Below are 26,709 nucleotides of genomic sequence, written 5' to 3'. Positions count from 1 at the left end.
GCCAGCCAAAGTATCAAGCCTATAAACATTACATTAGAGCTTCACATAACTTACATGTAACCTGCAAGTGAAGTTCCTATGGATGCATGCCTGCAAAAGAACCCTTCTTGTCCTGGAGATCCACTGCAGGAATCTGATCTAGAATTTGTCTTCCTTTTGATAATTTGAATGGACTAAAAATCATATATGTTGAAGGACAAAAATTAGCAAATGTGTGTGGAAAGCCTGAAGCTGAACATACGGCATTCAAGTTCAGTAACAGTTGTGCAAAGGTACAACAAGAAACCTAGAAGGATGTAGCTAACTTTTATTTCTGTAATGATAAAGTATGTTAAATCTAATAAATGTTTATACTGAGAAGGATACTTCTTTTTTTAACTATGATGCTGTATACTGAAGGCAAAGAGGCACTCAGCCCCTTGAAAATGTGTCGCCTCCTCACCTGAAGAAAGGAGTGAGTGGTGAGGTCTTGTTGCAGGATTGTCTACATGCTATCTAGATTTCCTCATTCTATTTAATCAGATGGGCCTGGTAGGCCTATTTAACTACTGTATCTTTATGTATTATTATGAGCTACTTTGAATGAATTGGATAGGCAGTATATAAGCTGCCCAATCAATATTTCAATATTGGTAGTGGTGCACACAATATACTTCCCACAGGGATGAAGCTGAAATGGCTATAGTAGCTGTAAGTTCCTGGATGGTGGGATGTATAGACATTTCCACATGATAGTGCCTACCTATAATGTCATAAGCTTGAGTGACACTTGCTGTTTTAGGAGCTTCCCTGTACTGAGTCTAATATGTGAAATTGTCCTGAACCTTTAAACATACCGCAAAAGCAGGTTCAGAGCCATTCCTCGCTGCTTTCCATTGCTAATCACAGTATGTATAAAACAAAGAAAACAAATGGTCACCATGCTTACACAAGCATGGCAGCGCCCTTAAGGTTAAAACAGCACATGTGGGATGGAAGCCATTTCAGATAAACCAGGAGCTTCTGCCTGACATGAATTCTTCAAGCTACAAAAATATAATCAAATGAGACCCACTTATGGGTCTTGAGACCCACTCAAGACATCCAGATATATTCATTACTCAAAACTGGGCACATCTTTTTTCTGACTCTGAAGATCATTTTATATGCTCACTATTCAGTCTGAGTGAAGGCAACCCAGGATACAATGCACCATGCAAAGGAACAATGAATACAGACTTTTCCTACCACATCAGTGTATGATCTATCTGCATTCCAGATTCATCACCATATAATATTGAAGAAGAAATTTGGAAGAAGCACAAGATAAGCAGAGGTATATGTCTGAGATATGAAGGAATGCAATAGCATATAGGGAAAAGGGAAAAGGCCCCAATCAATTACTTGATTGTGAGCACAATAGAAACCTGTAGTTATTGTTTTATCTGAATGTATGCAATCAGCAACACTTGCTTTTATCACTACTGATCATAATGACATGAGTGAAGTGCTCATTGAGAAGGGATCTAATTATCAATGGATGAATCATGGTATACAATTTTGGCTGTAATCAATCATGTTCTAAATAGAATCCAGGTTACATGCAAGTAATTATCTACTTTGGATTAGAAGGCAAGGTGATTTATTTGTCAGATGGGTAATACCATCTGATAAATGGCAGATAAAGCTAGTATAGGAGTTAGCTGCATAGCAAAATGTTCATTCAGTTTCTAAAGGGACAACAGTACTACTTTACAAGGTTTTGCTGAGAAGGCAAGACTTATAATAAGAAACTTTTGCATTCCTGTCCCCATTTCCATGAACTTCATTTACAAATGTTTGCATATCCATTTCACATTTGCTGTTAAATATCTTTTGCAGAACACCTGAACCCATAAGGTGACATCATATTCAGTATGGATATAAATCATATAAGCATTTATTTTGGTGAGCAGGAGTAATGTAAAACAACAGACTAGGTAGTTACAGTTTGGTGGCATGGCCCAATGACAATAATCAAGAGTGTTACATAGGATGGTCTCATGCCTTTGTGCCAACTTATTCATAAAAATCCACTCTGTTGCTATGAAAAGAGCAAAGAAATGAAGGAGCTGGCGGAAAACTTAGAGCGAATTATGCTCATGATTTCCCATCTATACCATAACACCAGCATCACTGACTCTTAAAAGAAGTGTGATAACTCCAAGATTGGCACTAGGTTTTTGTTTGTTTTTGTTAAATTGTTGAGACTAGAGGAAGGACAGGAATTACACTCTTGGCAAAAGCCCAGTCCAGAAAAAGGGGTCCATGTTGTGGTTTGTACTTTACAGAATAGCAAACTTTGAGTATCTACTTTGGGGCAGCCCTGTGATATGCCATTCTTGGTTTAGCATGATCATGTCTAGATTTTGTTTTGCAGCCAAGGTTTAAAAGATGGGGACAATGAAAAAGCAGTGGTTAGATCCGAAAGTGCCCTTCCATGAATGCCTTGGATCCAGTGAAGGTTTCTGGCTGCTCAGTGAAGGGGAAGAGCATTTTTACCTGATTCCCTTTCCACCTGCATCCCCCTTCTCCACCTCACACACTGTTCCAGAGGATCCCACCCCAACCCTCCAGAACAGATTTGTTTGGAGTCCAGGTGTCTGCAAGGGGGACATTTCATGAGTGGAACTCCACTCATGGTGGATCCAACCAGTTTGTCTGAACTACAAATTCTTTAATTGCTTTCATAACCATGTTACATAAATAATCAAAATAATAGTCAAATAACAAAATGAAGAAGAAGCAGAGAGGGAAAGAAGGGTTAAACATATAACTATATAAATTATATAACAATTTTGCTGTCGTCAGAATGAACCATACCACTGGCAAAGAGTTAGAAACCATCATAGAAACCCCTGGCTGCAAAACAAAATCTAGACATGATCATGCTAAACCAAGAATGGCATATAGGGCTGCCCCAAACCATCTCTCTCAAGTTCCATAACAATCATAATAAAATATTTCTACCTAGCCTGGAAGATGGCAAAGGTTTGTATTTCCTCCCAGACTCCTATAAAATAAATCATTTAAAGAATTTTGGTGATGGTCCAAAGGTTCCAAAGCCATTCATCTATAGTCAGGATTTTATTAGAGTTCCATTTTCTTGCAAACATGAGTTTTGCAGCAGAGAGTTTGCTGTGAAGTTGTTTTTAATTTTTTTTCTACTTGACTGATAGACAAGTACCTTATTCTGAAATTCCACAAGAATTTCCCTGCTTACTTGGTCTCCCACAGAGAATATTAACACTTCAGTCTAGCTCTGGGTTCATTTTAGAAAGGTATTTACTAGGGGTGCAACCTGATCAATGAAATTTTAATCAATCAGTCATATGGATTTTAGTTTATTAGATTATATTTGTATATATTTGCACATGGGTAAAACAATAGTTCTTAAGCAAGCCACATAACTTTGTTTGTTTGTTTGCTTTATCATGCACACATGTGCCATAGTAGCATGCATCCTTTATATAGACCTAGGGCTGCAATAAAATGCACTCTTACCGGGGAGTAAGCCCTACTGAACACAATGGGCTTAATTTGGAGTAAATATATGTTTTGTTGCACTGTGAGGTAGCAATTCAAACACATTTAGTAAGTCTCAATGACATGAATAGGAATTAGTTGTGAGCAAAAATGCTTAGGTTTGCATTGCACAAGTACTGATCCGCAAAATATCTTTGGGGAATATAAAATTAGCAGGTGTCTACCTTTCTCTTTCTTAGTCTTCCTCACTGATTCACCCCTTTAAAAACTATGTCAATAACCAATGCTTACATTACTTGGCAGGCAAGGGATCACTTCAAAAAGTCACTGTGTAAATGTCAAAGTGCTGTGTTGAAAGAAAACCTGTGTTGAACATTGGCAGTGTTTCCAGACCTGTTCGGTAAAGCTTCCTTCGTAGGGATGTACGAAAGTCACGAACCTTTTAACGAAATTGATCTGAGGTGGGGGGGAGGCGCTCCATCCCTCCCCCCGAAATTCTGGCCGGGCGGGGAGGCACTCCATCCCTCCCCCACGAAATTCTGGCTGGGGGGGGAGGCGCTCCGTCCCTCCCCCCAGAAATTCTGGCCGGCCGGGTCCGCAAATGGCGGCGGCCGTAGCCACGCGCTGTTTGCATCCCTGCAGTCAGCCATGATAGGCTACATAAATGTTTACGTAGCCTATCATGGCTGATTTAAAAGGAAAAAAAAGTGCGTACTCAAATGGCGGTGCCCATGGGCCCCGCCATTTGCGTTCCTTATTTTGACACGTCTTAGTCTACGTGAACGTTTACGTAGACTAAGACGGAGAAAATAAGGGGAACGCAAATAGCGTAGACGCTACGCTATTTGCGTTCCCCTTATTTTCGCCGTCTTAGTCTACGTAAATGTTTACGTAGACTAAGACGTGTCAAAATAAGGAACGCAAATGGCGGCACCCATGGGCGCCGCCATTTGCGTACGCGCGTTGTTGTTGTTTTTTTAAATCAGCCATGATAGGCTACGTAAAGATTTACGAAGCCTATCATGGTATTTTTAAAAAATCTAGCCGTGATAGTCTATGTAAATCTTTATGTAGCCTATCACGTTTTTTTTCGTTTTTTTTTTTTTTACTGGAAATGGTGGCGGTGGCAGCCGGTCGGAAGACTGACCGCTGCAGCCGCCACCGCTGCCGCACCGCCGCCGGAGCCGCTGCCACCAGGAAGATTCGCCCAAGGTAAGTCCCGTCCCGGGAGGGGGCGGGGGGGCAGACTGTTTCGCCACCGATTTCGGGGGGCCAAATGCGCTGGCATTCGGCCTCCCCGAGATTCATGGCGAAATTCTCTGACATCCCTACTTCCTTGTAGGCCTGGGTACTGCTTGGGAACACTGGTCTGGGCACTAATAAGACATTTGGCTTTGTGTTGACTAAGGTTCGTTTCAAATGTACCTTGAGTCACACCCAGTTTTAGGATGGGAGAAACCTCACACTGGTTTGTCCAGTCTGAATATGGTGTGTGTGTGTGTGTGTGTGCGTGCGTGCGCATGCGCATGCACACGCAGGGAGAGCTAGAAGAAGCTTTTGGATCTGGTTGGAGATTTGAACTCTGGGGAGCTGAGCTGATGTTACATTACATCCGCTGTCTGTGAGTTTGCTGTACATTTGTAAAATATGTAAATAAACCAGGTTATTAGAAAGACAGTTAGTCTGCCACATTGTCTCCTCAAAGAAAACTCACATGTGAGAAGCTATGCCTGCCACTCAGGAAACAATACATATTTATTAAAAACAGCACTTAATTTCACTTAGGTAGGATGTTCATTAGGAGTAAATGTTTTTTGTTACTGAGCTTCATTAATTTATATTCTCTAACTGATGAGTACTAACTAGTTGCACTGACCTTTAACATCAGACTGAAAATTGAACAAAAGGCCAAAGAGAAGGAGTGCAGTATATCCATTAAGAGTGGTCAAGTATCTTAATGCATATGCACTTTTTATGTAAATTAAATGGGAGTGCTTGCTAGAACACTGCAAGTGTAGGCAAAAAAATAAATAAAATACCCATAAGCGTGAACAAATATAAAACTTAAAACAACCAGTAATAAGGACATAGCACTAGCCTTATTTTTTTCTCCATTGGTTGTTAATATAATATACCCAGAAATTAGGGGGAGTCGATTCTATCTGACAACAGCAGTGGGATCAGCAGTAAGGCACAGTAGTGCTACTGTGTTTAGAGGGCATTGGTTGGGGACACTGTCCCTTACAGAAAGCTGGATGCAGTATAACATTAGTGGCATTTGACTGTATATAAGCTGTGTATCTGTATGTATGTGTGTATAAACAGATCTATGTACGTACATACATACATACGGGCTGAAAGAGACACACCACCTACAGACACAGACATACACTGTACATATCTTGCTATTCACTTGCAAACTGAAACACTGGAACAGCCATGACTCCTCTCATGCAATCGCTCCTGACATTCACTAGGAGCACTGCTGGTATAGCTACATTCAGATAATAGCTGTGAGAATGGTAGGGATGGCGGAGGATTTCTCCCTGAAACTTCGGGGGGCCGAGCGCCAACGTGTTCGGCCCCCCGAACAAGTTTCAGGGAGAAATCCTCCGCACCCCCCCACCCCCCGCACCCCCCCCGGGACGGGACTTACCTTCACCGAATGTCCCTCCCAGTGGCTGGTCCAGCCGGCAGTTCGGCGGGTGTTCGAGCGAGGCGGGAGCGGCAGCCGGTCTTTCGACCGGCTGCCGCCGCCGCCATTGCAATGAAAGAAAAAAAAAAAAGCCCCTGATAGGCTACGTGACGATTCACGTAGCCTATCATGGCTAGATTTGCAAAGTCAGCTGTGATAGGCTACGTCAATCGTCACGTAGCCTATCACGGGTGACTTAAAAAAAAAAAAGTGTGTACGGATAATGGCGGCCCCCATAGGGAGCTGCCATTCGCGTTCCTTATTTGGTCTCTGTAGTCTACGTAAAGATTTACGTAGACTATGGCGAAAATAAGGGCAACGCTATTTGCGTTGCCCTTATTTTCGCCATAGTCTACATAAACATTTACGTAGACTACAGCGACTAAATAAGGAACGCGAATGGCGGCTCCCTATGGGGGCCACCATTCGCGTACGCGCTTTTTTTTTTTAAGTCACCCGTGATAGGCTACGTGACGATTGATGTAGCCTATCACGGCTGACTTTGCAGATCTAGCCGTGATAGGCTACGTGAATCGTCACGTAGCCTATCGGGGCGTTTTTTTTTTTTTTTTAACTTTCGTGTTCGCGGCCGGGCAAGGCGGGAAGCCTCCTCCCCGGCCTGAATTTCGGCCGGGGCGAGGCGGGAAGCCTCCCCCCCGGCCTGAATTTTGGCCGGGGCGAGGCGGGAAGCCTCCCCCCCTGGCCTGAACTTTGCGGGGGGACCAGCGAAGCGCCTCCTCCCCACCGCGAACGTCCTTCGAGGACAGGTAAGTGACTTTCGTCCACCCCTAGAGAATGGCCTTATTCAGGCGTTCGGTACCTGTGGGAATCCAACAAATCAAGGGACACTCTAGATTGAAAGTATCCAGCGAGACCCTCCTCCTAGACACCAACATGCATGCTGGCCAGTGGCCATAGCACCCAGGCAACACACAAGTGGTTTCAGTCTGAAGCGGGCTTACTCATGGACAGATATGAACATGAGTTCAGCGCCCACCATTCGGATGCAAACTGTGGCCAATCACATCCCCACGGAGGGAGCATTTCCTGCATCCATCTGAATGCATGAAGATGCCCTTCAGAGTGACGGTGATTACTCAACAGCTGAGGGACATGGCCAACATACATGTTGTTGCCATCTAGTAAGTGGTGCTATCCAGGCACTACCTACAGAGGCCCTTTACACATCCGGTACCCACAGTTCCAAATGCCTCAACAGGACTTATGAGGCCACAGAATTGGACTTTAAGGGCAATAGTCCATATGGATGACCATTTTACATGGTGATGACCAGGTGGGGTGGGTGGGTGGGTGGATGAACTGATGATCATGTGGGAGCTTTCCTCCCTTTCAGCAGGTACTGATGGTTGAAAATTGCATTTCCACCTGGGCATCATTGAGGAAGTAGTTCAGAAGTATTGATGGCTGCTGCAGTTGTGCCAGAGTGGGGGTGGGCACTGCTCAGCTAACATTAAAGTTCAGCTATGACCTTATACCAGTCCTGAAAGTCTGCCTCCCAATCTGATGAGCTATGATCAAGCTAGTAATTGTGGGTTGTGTGATGTGGTACATTCTACATCACATGAGAAATGTTGTAATTTTATATTTCGGCAAAGAGACATATTCTCCCCCACACACACTCTCTCTCTCTTGCTCTATCTCTATCTTTATATCTATATCTATATCGATCTATCTATCAACTGCATTGTGACAAGTCTGGAGGGGGGAATGGCTGTTGTGAAATTTAAATTTCACTCAGAGTTTCCAGTTAGTTGTTATTCTCTCCCTACCACCTTGACCTTCTCTAATAACTATGAAGTTAATATAGAGTTTATAAAATAGGTATTATTTACTTAATGGCCCATAACAGCTTCCATAGAGAATTTATATTTCACAGATCATTTATTTGATAGATTGTGACAGCTCTTTTGAAGATGTTCTGGTCTACTGGGTCATTACGGACACCATGCATAGACAGTAAATCCATGTCCTAAACACCCTGGTAACCATTTTCCTCAAAGCATTTTAGAAAAAGATAATCAGGCTAAAATAGCCAAACCCAGATTCTTTACACTATCTGGTTTGCTTTATTTACACATGCTATCATCTTTTAAGTGAACAAAATGACAGCTAAAGTTTGCAAGACACCACCACACTGTATACAGGTCAGGGTTGGTATTTCAAAACTGTTAACCAGTTCAGTCCTCCTGCAGGGACAATCCTGACATAAGGATGGAGGTCTCTTGCTTGGGGATTGCACAATCTCACATGCCCCTCACACAAGCATAGTGCCATGGATTCAGCCATGTGTTGCTCAGGTGTACACACTTTCTTGCAACATCTCATTTACTTAAGATGGCACAGGAATCTGAGGAGGCTAAGGAGCACAACTGTAAGGTTCTTCCTTAAACCAATAAGTGGAGTTCAAGGAGAGAGGAGAATGACTACGAATTGGAGTTGCTTTTCATTTTCTCTAACACCTTGTGTTGTCTTGGAATTCCAACATAGCTTTAAAAATCTGGCACACTCCCTCAGTTCATCTCCCATTCCAAGTAGTCAGGATTCATCTATCCAAATCAAAAATCTGACTTCAAATCATGCAATGATGTGTGTGTATATGTGTGTGTGTGTGTGTGTGTATATATATATATATATAAATATATATATATATCCTGCTAGTTCTTTTAAAGGCTGTCAAATATTTTAAACAGTAAAGTATTGCAGCGTTGCACTTTTGCAACTGCTTCCCATGGAAAAATGATCTTTTCCAGACCTGCTGAAATTATTTACTCTGTATGCATTGATTTGCCATTTTTTCAGATGATATTTTCAGACCCACTTACTCAGTCACAAGCTCTGCAGTAGACTAGCTCACTGGATGAGTGACATTTAACAAGTCAAAGTTCATCTCAGAATAGCTCAGTTTCTTAACTGGTTAACACACAAATCAAAGCAATAAATAGCAAACAGCACACCTGGCAAAATTATCGAACTCGATCTTAAAATGCATAACAAAATGAAGTCATAAAAATGAATGAGATTAAAGTTCATGTAGATATGCTCCAGCTCTGAAAGTGAAGATTAATCATGAAAACCAGTATTAGAAATCAATTTGTGAACTACTAAAGCCCAATTCATTTCAAGGTTTTCTTGTAATGTTTGCACAGAAAATGTCCTAAAACACTGAATAGAACATCTTGAAAGTTCACACCTCATCTCCCATCACCTCTACCAACTCACTCCCTCACACAGCATTGGCTCAGTGTTCACCAGGAAAGATGTACAAGGACGTCTTTGTAGGGATGGGGGAGAATTTCTCCCTGAAACTTCAGGGGGCCGAGTGCCAACGTAGTTTTGGGGAGAAATTCTCCGCCCCCCCACCCCCCGCCCCCCCCCGCGATGGGACTTACCTTTCCCGAATGTCCCTCCTGGTGGCGGGTCCCGACGGTGGTTCGGCAGGTCTTCGTCAGGGGCGGGGGCGGCAGCCGGTCTTTTGACCGGCTGCTGCCTCCGCCATTCCAAAAAAAGTAAAAAAAAGCCCCCGTGATAGGCTACGTGACGATTAACGTAGCCTATCACGGCTAGATTTGCAAAGTCAGCTGTGATAGGCTACATAAATCATCACGTAGCCTATCACGGGTGACTTAAAAAAAAAAAGCACGTACGGCTAATGGCGGCCCCCATAGGGAGCCGCCATTCGCGTTCCTTATTTGGTCGCTGTAGTCTACGTAAAGGTTACGTAGACTACGGCGAAAATAAGGGCAACGCTATTTGCATTGCCCTTATTTTCGCCGTGGTCTACGTAAAGATTTACGTAGACTACAGCGACCAAATAAGGAACGCGAATGGCGGCTTTCTATGGGGGCCACCATTAGCATACGCGCTTTTTTTTTTTAAAGTCACCCGTGATAGGCTACATGACGATTAACGTAACCTATCACGGCTGACTTTGCAGATCTAGCCATGATAGGCTACGTAAATCGTCACGTAGCCTATCACGGGGGCGTTTTCTTTGTTTTTTGCTTACTTTTTATTTCGCGGCCGGGCGAGGCGAGACGCCTCCTCCCTGGCCTGAATTTCGGCCAGGCGAGGAGGGAAGCCTCCCCCCCAGGCCTGAACTTCGGGGGGAGCAGCGAAGCACCTCCCCCCCACCGCGAAGCAAGCTGCGAGACCAGGTAAGTGGCTTTCGTGCACCCCTACTTTTTAGGTATCTACTTATTTATTTAAAATATTTCTTGGCTGCCTTTCAGACCAGAAGCTCACCCAAGGCAGCTTACAGCGATAAAATACATTAAAACAGTTAAAATATTAAAAGTGATAAAAACATAAAAAACAATAAAAACAACAATAAAACCAGCAACAATGTCAACAGCAGTAACAGCAACAATAGCAGTCATATCAAGAGAAAGCCAAGGTAAAATAATATGTTTTCAAGGCCTTCTTAAAAGTCTGCAATGACGGAGCGTGGTGGACCTCCGATGGCAGCTTGTTTCAAAGGTGTGGGGCCACTGCAGAGAAGGCCCTCTCACATGTGTTCACCCACCTGACTGCTCTCACAGGTGGGCAAATGAGAAGGGCCTCTCTTTCTGATCTTAAAATTGTGGGCAGGCTGATATGGGTGTAGGCAGTCCTTCAAGTAACTTGATCCCAAACCTCTTAAGGCTTTAAAGGTCAAAAACAGCACTTTGAACTGGGCTTGGAAATGCACCTGTAACCAGCGCAGCTTAGGCTTGGCGGAGAATTTCTCCACGAATCTTCGGGAGGCCGAGTGCCGATGCATTCGCCCCCCCGAAAGTGTTGGGGAAATTCTCTGCCGGCCCCCCGCCCCCCCAGATGGGACTTACCTTCAGTGAATGTCCCTCTCGGAGGCGGGTCCCGGCGGCAGTTCGGCGGTGTTTCGGCAGGGGCAGGGGCGGCAGCCGGTCTCCCGACCGGCTGCCACCGCTGCCATTGCAAAAAAAAAAACTAAAGTAAAAAAAAAAAACACCCGTGATAGGCTACGTAACAATTTACGTAGCCTATCATGGCTAGATTTCCAAAGTCAGCCATAATAGGCTACGTAAATCGTCACGTAGCCTATCACGGATGACTTTGAAAAAAAAAAAACGCGTATGCAAATGGCGGCTCCCATGGGGACCACCATTTGTGTTCCTTATTTTGGCACGTCTAGTCTATGTAAACATTTACGTAGACTACGGCGAAAATAAGGGAATGCTATTTGCGTTGCCCTTATTTTCGCCTTAGTCTACATAAATCTTTATGTAGACTAGACGTGCCAAAACAAGGAACGCAAATGGCGGTCCCCATGGGAGCCGCCATTTGCCTACGCGCTTTTTTTTTTTCCAAAGTCACCCGTGATAGGCTACGTGACGATTTACATAGCCTATCATGGCTGACTTCGGAAATCTAGCCATGATAGGCTACGTAAATCGTTACATAGCCTATCACGGTTGTGTGTGTGTGTGTGTGTTTTACTTTTTTTTTCATGGCCGGGTAGATGGGGCGCTCCTATCTGGCCTGAATTTCGCCAGCGAGGGATGGGGCGCCTCCCCCCTGGCCTGAATTTCAGCCGGGCGAGGCAGGGTTCCTCCCCCCCTTCACCTGAACTTTGGGGGGAGAACTGAAGTGCCTCCCCCCCACCGCGAAGCAAGCTGCGGGATGAGATAAGTCCCTTTTGTCCATCCCTAGCGCAGCTGACACAATATAGTCTTCACTCAGATTCTCCTTGAAAATGTGTATGATCAACATGGTGTGGTCAGTTTGTCTGCTGTCTTCCATGGGATGCGAGAGTGGAGCCATCCATTGAGTCCAGAGAGTCCAGATGGGCTCAGGGCTTCATGGGCAGGCCAATGGTCAGAAATATTATAGTGAGATTCACTAAGTAAACTTGGGATCACATGTAAATATAAAATAGCAAAAGCTTACATTTGATGGATTGAGTCCAGACTACCCAGGGGCAGAACTCCAGCCCCAGGCAGTTCTCTTGAATTTCCCCTCCTGCCTGCACCAACTGTGCTTTCTGAAAAGCTGCTCCAGGGGGTCAAGGGGCCTCCTGGAACCACATCGGATGTGGACCAGCGGGCTGCAAGGGGAAGGCGGAATCAACGCACTCACATCCCCCTCTTCCTCCAGCAGGAGCCTCCACTTGATCTTGATCCCTTCCATGAATGGGGGACAGTCTGGATCCAACTCAATATGTTTAAAGTTATTTAGGGTGCAAAAGGCATGTTTACACAGAAAAAAGCCCTACAACTTCCAGGCAACACTTCTCAATGCTGGGGAATGCTGGAGGTTGTAGGACATGTTTTTCTGTGTAAACATGTATAGGATTGCACACTTCATGTTTATGTGCTATGTGCCTAACTGCTCATTTGGTCCCTAGATTGTATCCTGTTGTTGTTGTTGTTGTTCAGTCATTCGTGTCTGACTCTTCATGACCCCATGGACCATAGCACGCCAGGCCTTCCTGTCCTGCGCTCTCTCCCGGAGTGTGCTCAAGTCCATGACTAATTTCTTTCAAATGAGAGGAGTTATGTTTACCCTGTATAGCATCACCTCACTAAACAGTTTTTGCATGTCACAAACATAGTATCACATACTTATTAATAAAAGTAATAATGTCAGGTCAGGTTTTAGTAGTTCTGAGAAAACTACCTTTCTTAGTGCCCATGTGTGGGAACCTGACTTACAGTAATCGTGCCAGGAACCAGAGAGGGGAGTAGGAAGACAGACCTCCCACCAGTGGTGTAGTGAAGGCAAGGCTTGCAGGGATCCAGCCCCAGAACTCTTTCATTAGCAGGGATGCTGATGTCAACTGCTACTCCACTCAGAATTCCCTGTTCCTTCTGAGCTTAGCTGCAACCCAAACCGTAGCTGTGGGGGGAATGAATTTTCATGAATGAATTAGACTAAGACGGCCAAAAATAAGGAACGCAAATGGCGGTGGTAGTAGCCACCGCCATTTGCGTATGCGTTTTTTTTTTTAACCCAGACGTGATAGGCTACGTAAGTCTTTATGTCTACGTAAGTCACGAATGGGGGGGAAAAAACAGACTGCAAATGGCAGCGGCGGCGGCAGCTGGTTGGAAGACCAGCCACCGCTGCCGCCGAAGCCACCGCTAGAGCCGCTGCCATCCAGAACATCCACCCCAGGTAAGTCTTGTCCTGGGGGGGATCCGCGGGGGGTGGGGGGGTGGCAGGCCATTCCACCACCGAGTTCAGGGGGCCGAATGCACTGGCATTCGGCCTCACCAAGATTCGTGGCGGAATTCTCTGACATTCCTACCTGGCAGCAGATGTGGTGGTGGTGGCTCTGACTGGTCTCCTGGCTGCTGCTGGGCTGCTGCGGCCACAAATGGCAGCCGTCGTAATGGCCACCATTTACGTGGCTGCCTTTTGCCATGATAGGCTACATAAATACTTACATAGCCTATCACAGCAAAGAGCAGGGGCACAAATGGCATAGCAGCTGCCCTTTGCTGTCGCAGCAACCCGGCAGTGGCCGGAATTCCGGCTGTGGCCGGCCCCGCCTGGCAGCTCCATGGAGCCAGCTGGGGAGGATTCCCCACCGCCGATGCCCCAGAACAGACAGGTGAGTGGGATTCATACATCCCTAATCATTATTCAGAGTAAGCCTAAGAGTAAAGAGCAATTTGAATCCTAGCCATACATAGTGACAAATATATAAACACATGTTAACATTTTGGATGTTTGCACATTTCATTTTCGATTGGCTTTAGTTTACTTTGCGACCAAAAGTGGATTCATAAGGAAGGCAACTGACAGACATTTGTAACCTAAAACTATCTCAGATAAACTTTCTCTCAAAATGTATTTTAATCGCTTGTGTAGGTGAGGTCTTAGTTTGTCATACTAAGCAAATTTTAATGGTCCAAATTACAAGCCACTAAAAATAAAGGTCATCTCGCAAATAGTGGGAGACCTTGAACTGTAGAGATGTTGATGGTGCCTCTATAATATTTCATTGGCTTAAATACTATTACCACAGATACAGTTGAAATTTATGGACTAATTATATAGCAGCAAACTCATGATGAATGCATGCAAATTCAAAACAAGATAGAACAAACGGGAAAACAAGCGAGGGAGGACAAACCGTGCTAATGAAGAGCTCAAAAAGCATTGCCTGTGGATACTAATTTCAAAACAAGACCAGTTTTAGTTTTTCAGCTTTTCAAACAAGGTACTTTTGTTAGGGATGTACGAATCCCCTTACCTGGGCTCCACAGGAGGGTCAGCAGGGGGGGGGAGTGATCTGTTCCTCCCCCCCGGAATCCTCGCTGGCTGGTTCCATTCCATGGTGAGTCCGCGGAGCCACTGGCTGGCTCCATTCCACAAGTGATATGGCTGCCATTGTCATGCCATATCGCTGCGGATGAGAAACAGGAAGTGATCTGGACACAAATGGTATCCACTACGCCATTTGCGTCCCTGATTAGGTATGTACAAAAGTCACTTACCTGATCCCACAGCTTGCTTCGCGGTGGGGGGGGAGGCGCTCTGTCCCTCCCCCCGAAATTCTGGCCAGGGCGGGAGGCGCCCCGTCCCTCTCCACCAAAATTCTGGCCGGGGGGAGGTGCCCCGTCCTTCCCCCCCGAAATTGTGGCCGGGGGTGAGGCGCCCCATCCCTCCAGCCACAAATCCTCCTGTCCTGCTGGGATGCAAATGGCGGTGCCCATAGCTGCCGCCGTTTGCGTCCCTGCAGTCAGCCATGATAGGCTACGTAAATGTTTACGTAGCCTATCATGGCTGAGTGAAAAAAAAACAAAACCGTGCGTACGCAAATGGCGGCACCCATGGGCGCCGCCATTTGCGTACGCACGTTTTTGTTTTTGTTTTTCACTCAGCCGTGGTAGGCTACGTAAACATTTACGTAGCCTATCACGGTGTTTTTTTAAAATCTAGCCATGATAAAGATTTACGTAGCCTATCACTTTGTGTTTTTTTTTAACTTGGAAATGGTGGCAGTGGCAGCCAGTCAGAAGACTGGCCTCTGCAGCCGCCGAACCGCCATCGGAGCCGCCGCCAGGGACATTCACACAAGGTAAGTCCCGTCCCGGGGGGGGGGGCGGGGGGGCAGACCGTTTCTCCACCAATTTCGGGGGGGCCGAATGCGCTGGCATTCGGCCTCCCCGAGATTCGTGGAGAAATTCTCTGACATCCCTCCCTGTTTCTTCTTGCAATAGGCTACGTGTCTGTATTTACGTAGCTATTTATGTAGCCTATCACATGAAAAAATGTCCGTTTTTTCACGCGATAGGCTACATAAATAGCTATGTAAATACAGACACGTAGCCTATTGCAAGAAGAAACAGGGACACAAATAGCATCACAGATGCCATTTGCGTCCTGATCACTTCCTGTTTCTCATCCGTAGAGATACATATGGCAATGGCGGCTGTATTGCTTGTGGAATGGAGCCTCTGGTGAGGAGGATTCGGCTTCACAATGATCCGGCGGGAGGCGGAGGTGAGTGGGGACAATCCGCCAAGGACTCCGGAGGCCGAATTCCCTGGTATTTGGCCTCATTGGAGTCCGTGGCGGAATTCTCCGCCATCCCTAACTTTTGTACATTACAAAATAAGCTCAGATTGACTACTTCATCTCTAAATGTATTGGCTAGCTTCTGACAGAAACAGAAGAATGGTCTGATCCACCAAGCTGGCTCTTATGCTCTGGTTCTCTTAGCAAAATGGACGGTAATGATTAACTAGGGATGGTGTGGGAGCCCGATTCCATCTGAGAATCTGGAAGAACCCCCCACCCACTCGCACCCCCTAGCCATGCTCACCAAGCCCCTGCCCCCACTTGCCTCCTGCCCCCACTTGCTCCCTGCCCGCACTTGCCGAGCCACCCGCACTCACCTGGTTGACAATGCTGAGTTCTGCAATCACCATTTTGGGCGGGGAAATGGTGATCACGAAGAAGTACGTATTCACATATAGGCAAGATTACAAGTGTTTGCTTGCCTGTCTTGCATATATGGGCTATTCATGGCCCCACCACATATATAAGCAAATATGCACATTTTTGTGATCACCATTTTATTTTTTTTAAAAATGGCGATCATGGAGCTTGACGCAGCTGCCCATGTGAATGAGGGTGCCTCCGCAAGCAGTGGGGAGCTTGAGCACAGGTCTGGGTGAGCACGAGCAGGGGCAGGGGCTGGGCGGGCACCTGGAGGATCTGGACGGGGAGGGTGCCCACCCATCTGTATGTTTAACAATGAATATTGTAAAATTGTAACTGAAGTATAATGAGAACTTTGCAATCTGAGCGTGGGAGACTCTTTGGTTGAGAGCATAGTATAACCATTAACTTTGCAATACTAATATACAGACGGAAGTAGTATTTATCAGCTGGAATGACTCCAAATTGGTATCTTCTATCTAGAAAGATAGGGAACATTCTTTTAAGGATTAGAAGACAAAGTATGCCATTCCTAAAGAGTAAAAGGTCAAAAGTGCACCTGGCATGCAAGCCCCCTCCCCACTTTAAGCCCCTGCATGTCCACCCATACATCTGAATAGGGCTATGATTTCTTTGTCCACCCAAGTTCTGCTAGTGTCTTCATGCATGACATTCAAAGTACATTCAAAGTAAATTCACATGCTATTTGTTTGCACATGTGAATATTGTTTATGCAAGATGGGAAGTGGAAGAAATCTATTCCTTTTCCAGTCCAATATGTATTCTACCCAGTGGATATATTACATTGGAATTATAAATGCAAGAAATGCCAAAATCTAGTTTAGAGTAGGGATGCCAGAGAATTCCGCCATGGATCTCGGGGAGGCCGAATGCCAGCGCATTCAGCCCCCCGAAATTGGTGGGGGAATGGTCTGCCCCCCCTGCCCCCCTGGGAGGGGACTTACCTTGGGCGGATCTTCCTGGCGGCGGCGGCGGCAGCTCCGGCGGCAGCTCCGGCGGCGGCTCCGGTGGTGGTGCAGTGGTGGCGGCTGCGGCAGCCGGTCTTCCGACCGGCTGCTGCCACCACCATTTCCAGTTAAAAACAAAACAAAACAACGTGATAGGCTATGTAAAGATTTACGTAGCCTATCACGGCTAGATTTTTAAAAAACACCGTGATAGGCTACGTAAATGTTTACGTAGCCTATCACGGCTGATTTAAAAGAAAAAAAAACGCGCGTATGCAAATGGCGTAGACGCTACGCTATTTGCGTTCCCCTTATTTTCGCTGTCTTAGTCTACCTAAATGTTTACATAGACTAAGACGTGCCAAAATATGGAACACAAATGGCGGCGCCCATGGGTAAAAAAAAAACGCGTGGTTTTTTTTTTAAAAAAATCAGCCTTGATTGGCTACGTAAACATTTACGTAGCCTATCACGGCTGACTGCAAGGACGCAAATGGCGGCGGCTATGGCCGCCGCCATTTGCGTCACTGCTAGCCAGCGGCCAGATGTCCGGCTGCTGGCAGAGCCAGCTGGCGGCTCCGCAGAATCCCTGCAGAGCGGAGCCAGCCGGCCAGGATTCGGCGGGGAGGGACGGAGCGCCTCCCCCTCACCACGAATGTCACCCTTCGAAAAGGTAAGTGACTTTTGTACATCCCTAGTTTAGAGTCTTTCAGCATTGTATGAAAATGTCTGTATGTAAAGCTTTAGAAAATCTTCAGAACAGGATTTGAATGTTGCTAATCTAGGCTGCCAAGTACAAACAAATGTTTGGAGGGTGCAGGATTCATTCTGGAGACATATGACCTGTTCACAGAGGTGACTACCAAATGAATTCTTTTAATAGGAACATTCTGTTTTACAATACCTGTTGGCAAGAGGTGTTTTTTTTAAAATAATATAAAGTCCAGACATTTTGGATGACCTCATCGGCAATACTGCTATTGATATATTATTGTGGTCTATCACATTACTTGCTGTTACATTTTGTGTGCTTATCTTTTTCAGATGCAGATAGGGATGGCAGAGAATTTCTCCCCGAAACTTCGGGGGGCCGAGCGCCAACGTGTTCGGCCCCCTGAACAAGTTTCGGGGAGAAATCCTCCGCACCCCCCCGCCCACCCCCCCCCCGGGATGGGACTTACCTTCACCGAATGTCCCTCCCGGTGGCTGGTCTGGCTGGCATTTCAGCGGGTGTTCGAGCGAGGCTGGAGCGGCAGCCGGTCTTTTGACCGGCTGCCGCCGCCACCATTGCAATGAAAGAAAAAAAAAACGCCCCCTGATAGGCTACGTGATGATTAACGTAGCCTATCATGGCTAGATTTGCAAAGTCAGCCGTGATAGGCTACGTCAATCGTCACGTAGCCTATCATGGGTGACTTTAAAAAAAAAAAAAAGTGTGTACGGATAATGGCGGCCCCCATAGGGAGCCGCCATTCCCGTTCCTTATTTGGTCGCTGTAGTCTACATAAATGTTTACGTAGACTACGGCGAAAATAAGGGCAACGCAAATAGCATTGCCCTTATTTTCGCTGTAGTCTGCGTAAACATTTACGTAGACTACAGCGACCAAATAAGGAACGGGAATGGCGGCTCCCTATGGGGGCCGCCATTAGCGTACACGATTTTTTTTTTTTTAAAGTCACCCGTGATAGGCTACGTGACGATTGACGTAGCCTATCACGGCTGACTTTGCAGATCTAACCGTGATAGGCTACGTGAATCGTCACGTAGCCTATCAGGGGGCGTTTTTTTTTTTAACTTTCGCATTCGCGGCCGGGCGAGGTGAGGCGCCTCCTCCCCGGCCTGAATTTCAGCCGGGCGAGGCGGGAAGCCTTCCCCCCGGCCTGAATTTCAGCCAGGCCGAGGTGGGAAACCTCCCCTCCCGGCCTGAACTTCGCGGGGGGACCAGCGAAGCGCCTCCCCCCCACCACGAACGTCCTTCGAGGACAGGTAAGTGACTTTCGTCCACCCCTAGATGCAGAGAAACAGCTTGGATTGAAATACATTTTTCTGCCATCAGCTCTTATACATTTCTGCCTGTAACATCTGGTTTAACACATAATGTCAGAGAAAAGCTTCACTCCATGAAAACAGTACAGAAGAAAACAGAGCAGGAGAGCAACTGTAGCATAGCAATGCAATATAAAGGATAAACACACAATGATGTCCAAAGTGAATTCATAGAGGATCTTAAAAGAAGTGTGGAAAACATGCTAATATAGTATCCTAAGAAATCTGAATATAAATACATAGACTTGAAGCATGGGACTATAGAGCTTCTTGACACCTGTAGCCCCATGTCTATAGTTATATTACATTCATTATGTTTCCTGAAGACATCTGAGAAGAAAGTTTTACCTGAAAAAAAAGGAACCAGTAGGTGACTCTTCCAAAAATCCTTCTTCTAACATGTCTAGAATACCATGCTTAGGCTTTCTGTTGTATTAAAAAAAGACAACCACATTTCTAAGAAAAAAGAGTCACAGAATTCTGAAATGAGAAGTTCTTTGAAAAATGCATTAGGACATTCAAAAGAAAAAAAATGGAGCAATTTTCAGTAAATATTCTCTGAAATAGCCAGTTGAACTAGTTTTACGTATTTCTAAAGGAAGTCTACATTAATGTTAGAAAGAAACTCTATAGGAACTGTAAATTGAAAACATTGTTATAAATTACCCCTTTGAAGTTCAATTGGCAGGATACAATAAGCCCTTTTATCTCTAAATGAGACTCAAGAAGGAAGTTATTACCAAAAAAAATCTAGCTTTTAGTTAAAGTCTAAGAAGGGCAACGAAGACAGAAATGAGTAACACTTCTTATTTAGATCAAAATTGCTAAAATGTACACTAGGCTACAGGCAAAAAAGTTTGTAAGGCTACCATAACTTAGTCAATGGCAACAAACTTCTAAGTATTCATGGGCAGTATCCAATTGTGTCAAACTCAAATTTGAATCCACCAAATCTTTCAGTTGTGCTTTGCCGAATCTTTCTGTTGCGCGAGCACTTGCCCATTATGCTTGTGCAACTGGTTGCACAACCTGTTGCATAACTGTTTGCATAATCAGTTGATACTGAGTGATGCCTGTGTTGTGTAAGTTCAAAAGTTCATACAGTTACTAAAACCTTGATCTCGCTCCCTTCATATATATTCAATGCAGTATGGGAGTGGATACTTGAATCGTGTCACCCCCCCATTATTATGCTGCCTGTACAGAGGAAGGCAACTGAGCAGGAAGAACCTTAACCATCTGGCTCTAATTTACTGCATACTGCAAACTGCAGGACCACATCCTTGTTGCATGTAAAGAAGCTCCCACATTGCTGTGTGTGAAAGGAGCTGTATGGCACAATCCTGTGAGTCTGATGGGGCTTACTCAGTGAGTACAGGACTGAAGCCATAGTCTTTGAAAATGTTTATCATTATTTGAAATATCTTTACTTATATTAACCCGAGAGTTCACATCATGAAACAGTATTTATTTTAGGGAAGGAACAGCCTGCCCCCCAGCCCCCCCATGGATCCCCCCCTGGGACAAGACTTACCTGGGGCAGATCTTCCAGGTGGTGGCGGCTCCAGCGGCAGCTGTGGCGGTGGTGGCGGCGGCTGGTCTTCCAACCGGCTGCCGCCGCCATTTCCAGTCTTGTAAAAAGAAAAAAAGTCGTGATAGGCTACGTAAAGATTTACGTAGCCTATCATGGTTGGGTTTAAAAAAAAAACACGACGTGATAGGCTACGTAAATCTTTATGTAGCCTATCATGGCTGGGAGGGTTTAAAAAACAAAACAAAATTGCGTACGCAAATGGCTGCGGCTACGGCCGCCGCCATTTGCGTTGCTTATTTTTGGCCATCTTAGTCAACATAAATATTTGTGTAGACTATGACGGTGAAAATAAAGGGGAACGCAAATAGCATAGCGGGCTATGTAGCGTAGCGGGCTCTGGAATCCTCGATGGCAGGCTGTGCTCCGCGGCTATGTAAAAATATTTACGTAGGCTAAAACAGCGAATCAAAAAGGAACGCAAATAGCGCCTGCTACACTATTTGCATACGCCTTTGTTTTTGCCATAATAGTCTACGTAAATATTTCCATAGACTAAGATGGCAAAAAATAAGGAACGCAAATGGCGGCGGCTGTAGCCGCCACCATTTGCGTACGCATTTTTTTTTAACCCAGCCATGATAGGCTACGTAAATCTTTACGTAGCCTATCATGTCCCTGTAAAAAAAAAAAAACAACCCTCCAGACTGCAAATGGTGGCAGCGGCAGCCGGTCGGAAGACCAGCCGCCACAGCCACCGCCGCCAGAGCTGCCGCCGGAACCACTGCCACCCAGAACATCCGCCCCAGGTAAGTCTCATCCCGGGGGGGATCCGCGGGAGGCCGGGGGGGTGGCAGGCCATTCTGCCACAGATTTTGGGGGGCCGAATGCACTGGCATTCGGCCTCACCAAGATTCGTGGTGGAATTCTCTGAAATCCCTAGTTTTCTTATGGATAAATTCGTGTAAATTTCAGGAAAGTTTTTCAAAAGATCTGAAAGTCCGTGACTCCACATGACCTGAGGAGGTCAGTCTGTAGTGGATTCTGCATTTCAGATCCTTGGAAATTTGAAGCCCTTTTTGTCTCTCTTGAATTTCTCCAGCATCCCCAGCTAGGGATGGTGCGGGCGTCCGATTGGGCTCAGGCAGACTCCCCTTCACCCGCACCCCAGAACCAAGGCACTGCCCCCGACAGACCGCCCCCCTGCACTTGTGAAGCTGTCAGCACTCACCTGGGACTTGTTTGCAAGTGGTGTGAGTGCCATTTTGTGAAGAAATGGCAATCGCGAATATGCACGCATCGCAAATATGCACGCATCGTGAATATGCATGCATATGTACACAAAATGGTGCCATGAATTGCCCATACATGCAGGATTACTGGCATAAATGGGCAGTTTATGCCAGTAAACTTGCATATATGGGCCATTCACAGCACTATTTAGCATACCATTAGATGCGCTCATATTTGCAATTGCAGTTTCTTTGTGATTGGAACAGAATTAGAAAATCTTTAGGGGTTCCCATTGTTTCTGAACTAGGGATGTACGAAAATTCCACCATGGTTCCGAAATCAGTGGCGGAACGGCCTGTCCCCCGCCCCCCCGGGGACGAGACTTACCTTGGGCGGATCTTCCTGGCGACGGTGGCTCTGGTGGCGGCTCCGGTGGTGGTGCAGCGGCGGCAGCGGCCAGTCCTCCGACCAGCTGCCACCGCTGCCATTTACAGTTTTTAAAAAAACAACAACAAAAAAAACGTGATAGGTTACGTAAAGATTTACGTAGCCTATCACGGCTAGGTTTTAAAAAAAACCGTAATAGGCTACGTAAATGTTTACGTAGCCTATGATGGCTGACTTAAAAAAAAAAACACATACGCAAATGGCGGTGGCCATGGCCACCGTCATTTGCATTCCTTATTTTGGCACGTCTTAGTCTACGTAAACATTTACATAGACTAAGACGGCGAAAATAAGGGGAACACAAATAGCGCAGATGCTACGTAAACTACGAATGTTTACGTAGACTAAGATGTGCCAAAATAAGGAATGCAAATGGCGGCGGCGATGGCCACCGCCATTTGCATACGCCCGTTTTTGTTTTTGTTTTTGTTTTAATTCAGCTGTGATAGGCTACATAAACATTTACGTAGCCTATCACAGCTGACTGCAGGGACGCAAATGGCGGCGGCTACGGCCACCGCCATTTGCGTCCCTGCTAGCCAGTGGCCAGATGTCCAGCTGCTGGCGGAGCCGGCCGGCAGCTCCGCAGAATCGCTGTGGAGCACAGCCAGCTGGCCAGGATTCTGGAGGGGGGAGGAACGGAGCGCCTCCCCCCCCAGCGAGGATTCCGGGGGGAGGGACGGAACGCCTCCCCCCCAACCACAAACATAATCCGCGAAAGGTAAGTACCTTTCATACATCCCTATTTCTGAGCACAATTCAAAGTGCTGGTTTTGATCTCTAATGCACTCTATGGCTTGGTGCTAAGGCCTATAAAGATGCTAAGGCATATCTGCCTGATCCATATGAGTCTGTCCATGCTCCGAGGTCTTTGTCAAAGGCCCAGCTTCAGGTGCTGCTACTTTCATTGGTTAGGTTGGTGGTGGATAGAGACAGGGCCTTCTTTATAGGGATGCCCCAACTGAGGTATACCCTCCCTATGATCACTCACATGGTTCCTTCTCTGTTAAATTTTATTCACCCCGGCTTTCAATTGATTTTTTTTTTAACTTCCCTTGCTGCCATTTTATTGCCTAGTTGCCACTCTCTCCTTGTTTTACCACTATTCAAATTTCTGCCTTAAAGATTTTGGTTATAGATTGGATGTTTAACATGTCGATTTAATTGGAGATTTTATCATCTTATTTGTTGTTGGCCACCTTGATAGTTTTATACTACTGAAATGCCAGAAAGCCACTTTAATTCAAATCAATAAATGAAAATATTATGCATTCCAGATGCACAGAACCAGGAAATATTATCAAACATAGGAATGCTATTGTCATACCAGTCATACACCATTTACACTCAGCAAGTTTAGAAACCAGTAAATTTAAAACTGCAGCAATCAGTATCCCAGTTTGGAAAGAGCTTTATCGTAAAAGCATCTCTATCAAGATAGCTTAGCTCCTCGGAGTTCAGAATTCCTGAAGCAATATAGTTAAAGGACAGAGATATTGCTAATATTTCTGTGTGTTTCCAGCTAGTGTTCTTCAATAACAGGGAACTTTTTGATGTACTTTTCTTGAATATTAGTATGAAAACTGCCATCTGGGTTGGAGAGATTATATAACAAAAAATAAATACAACTTAGAAGCAATATCTAGATCAGAGATGGAGTTTGAAACACATATTTTCAAATACAGTTAGGATCTTAATAGAATGTCTCTGTTCTCTGAAATGAAATGTCTTACCATAAAAATATTACGACAAAAAGGTTTTGCTTGTGCTTAATCTGAGTGCAAGCACTTGGTCCCTTTCAATAAGGTAATGGAAATGTAACATACCACAGTCTTACCTATTGGGGGTGCTGAACTTTATCACTAATAATGAAGTTATAGGCAAAGACTGCTCTTGTATTAACTGACTGCAGTCCAGGTGATTTACATTCTTATTGAGGAATGGGGGAAATACCTTCCAGAAGCCCAGAGATACACATATGGCCCTGTTTGTAAAAGGAGTCTATCCATGTTCTTTATTGCTCATAAAATCTCATGACATTGGGAATCACCATGTCATTCTGTTGAGCTCTTGAAGGTATGTAATAGATGCAACCATGAACAAGTCTTTCATGGAGATTGTGGGATCTCCATACTTGGAGATTTTGAAGGAATATTTTTAAAGAGATACTTACCTGGCTCCGCTGGGGTCTGCGTGGGGGGGGGAGGCAATCTGGTCCTCCTCCCGGTGACAGGAGGGGAGGTGATCTGGTCTTCCCCCCTGGAATCCCGCCCAGCTGGCTCCGCTCCATGGCCAGTCTGCGGAGCCACCAGCTGGGCCGATCCGCAGCGGAGCCTCCAACCGCTGCTGGGCTGCTGCGGACACAAATGGCATCCTGCGTAGGGGACGCCAGTTGCGTCCCTACTTTAGGCCATGATAGGCTACGTATATATTTACGTACCTATCATGGCTAAAGCAGGGAGGCAAATGGCGTCCCCTACACCATTTGTGTCCCTGCTTTATCCATGATAGGCTACATAAATATATATACCTAGCCTATCACGGCTAAAGCGGGGACACAAATGGAGGCCGCTATGCCATTTGCATCCCTGTCATTTACCATGATAGGCTATGTAGATACTTATGTAGCCTATGACAGCAAAAGACAGGGACGCAAATACGGATGTACAAAAGCCACTTACCCTTTCACGAAATCTTTCGCGGTGGGGGGGAGGCATTCCGTCCCTCCCCCCGGAATCCTCGACGGGGGGGAGGAGATCCACTCCTCCCCCCTGGAATCCTTGACGGCCAGCTCTGCGCCGCGGCCAGGCCGCGGAGCAGCAGGCCAGAACCGTCCGCAGCCAGATTTCCGGCCGTGGATGGGCTGGTGCGGACACAAATGGCAGCCGCCATAGCAGCCACCATTTGCATCCAGCCAGGCAGCTGTGATGGGCTACGTAAGAATTTATGTAGCCTATCACAGCTACCACCCTCCAATTGCAGCATACGCAAATGGTGGCGGCTATGGCGGCCGCCATTTGCATTCCCTATTTTTCACCGATTTATCTTATGTAAATATTTACATAAGATAAAACGGCGAATAAAAGGAGAATGCAAATAGCCTAGTGGGCACTATTTGTGTTCCTTTATTTTTCGCCATTCTAGCCTACATAAATATTTAGCCTGGGACTTGGAGTGATTTCAGTCCTGGAGCTAGAGTGCTGACAAGTTACCCTCCTCAGAGCAACTGGCAGGATTGTATAGTCATGCCAGGAGGATCCTCCTGGGAGCGCTACTTCCTCGAGTGCTGAAAGGGCCAGTGTCCTTTCTCACAGCTGCTGGCTTTTTCTAGGTGATCAGTTTCTGAGGAGTGAGGCTCTGGTTGGGGAACGCTCCCTAGAGCCTCCCTGCTGACTGGAGGGGTATGAGGTCCACTCCTCAGACTCAGAGGGCAGTGGCACCTCATCGGAATCAGGACAGGGTACGGGATGAGGGGCCCATTAGCAAAGATCCAGGAACTGGTTCTGACTCCTCCTCGGAGTCACTACCACTGGAAACCTCACTCAGAGGGCTCTCAGTCTTTGGCCGTGACAGTATGCTTCTCAATGCAAGTTGCTGGGGAGCCAACCACCTATCCCAGTGGTAGTCAACACAGTGCCCGTGGGCACCTTTGCTGTCAATCACCAAGGTGCTCTCCCCTTCCCTCTTTTTTAAAAAATTAATAATTTCAATTAATTCTGTTGATGCAGAAAAGTATGGGTTCAAAGGATTGGATTGTGGCTCAGAGCCCACCTCAAACTTGCACTCAGTCTTTGGGGTGAGTTACGTGACCTTTGTGGCTAGCCATTCCTCCCATCGCTGTGGTTTTTGTGGTGGTGCCCACAACAGTTTCTCAAATTGCCAGATGTGCCCACAACCTAAGAAAGGTTGCCTACTCCTGGGCTAGCCAGTGTTTGAAACAGAATGGTGGGTCTGATCCAGGAGGGATCTTACTATGTTCCAGTGATTGCCTGATTTCTGTTCTTTGCCCTGTACACCTTGTTTTATGTTCTGTTCATTAGGTCAATAACTTTAAAAGAAAGTGAAATCCTTTTAGATATTTATGAACTGTGGATATGTATTTCCTTGATCTCCTTTCCCTTTGGCTAAGCATAGCTGGGTCATTCAGCCTTTCTTCATGTGATCTGCTTTTTCTGAGCACATTATCATTCTTGGAACTCCCCTCTGAATCACTGATGTAGGCTAATCTGTTATGAGTGTTTGGATGTAGTGAATTCTGCCCCAGGGTAAGGAGATGGATAAAATGATTTTCAGGCCTTTTCCAGACCTCTCATTTGACAATGTTAAGTTTCTAAGGCACTAGTCAACCCCAA

This window comes from Heloderma suspectum, chromosome 3 (genome assembly GCF_057233095.1).
Source record: "Heloderma suspectum isolate Gila_16-S chromosome 3, 16-S_ref, whole genome shotgun sequence".
Classification (NCBI taxonomy): Eukaryota; Metazoa; Chordata; class Lepidosauria; order Squamata; family Helodermatidae; genus Heloderma; species Heloderma suspectum.
The sequence above is the reverse complement of the archived record's forward strand: the minus strand, read 5'-3'. Positions refer to the sequence as shown.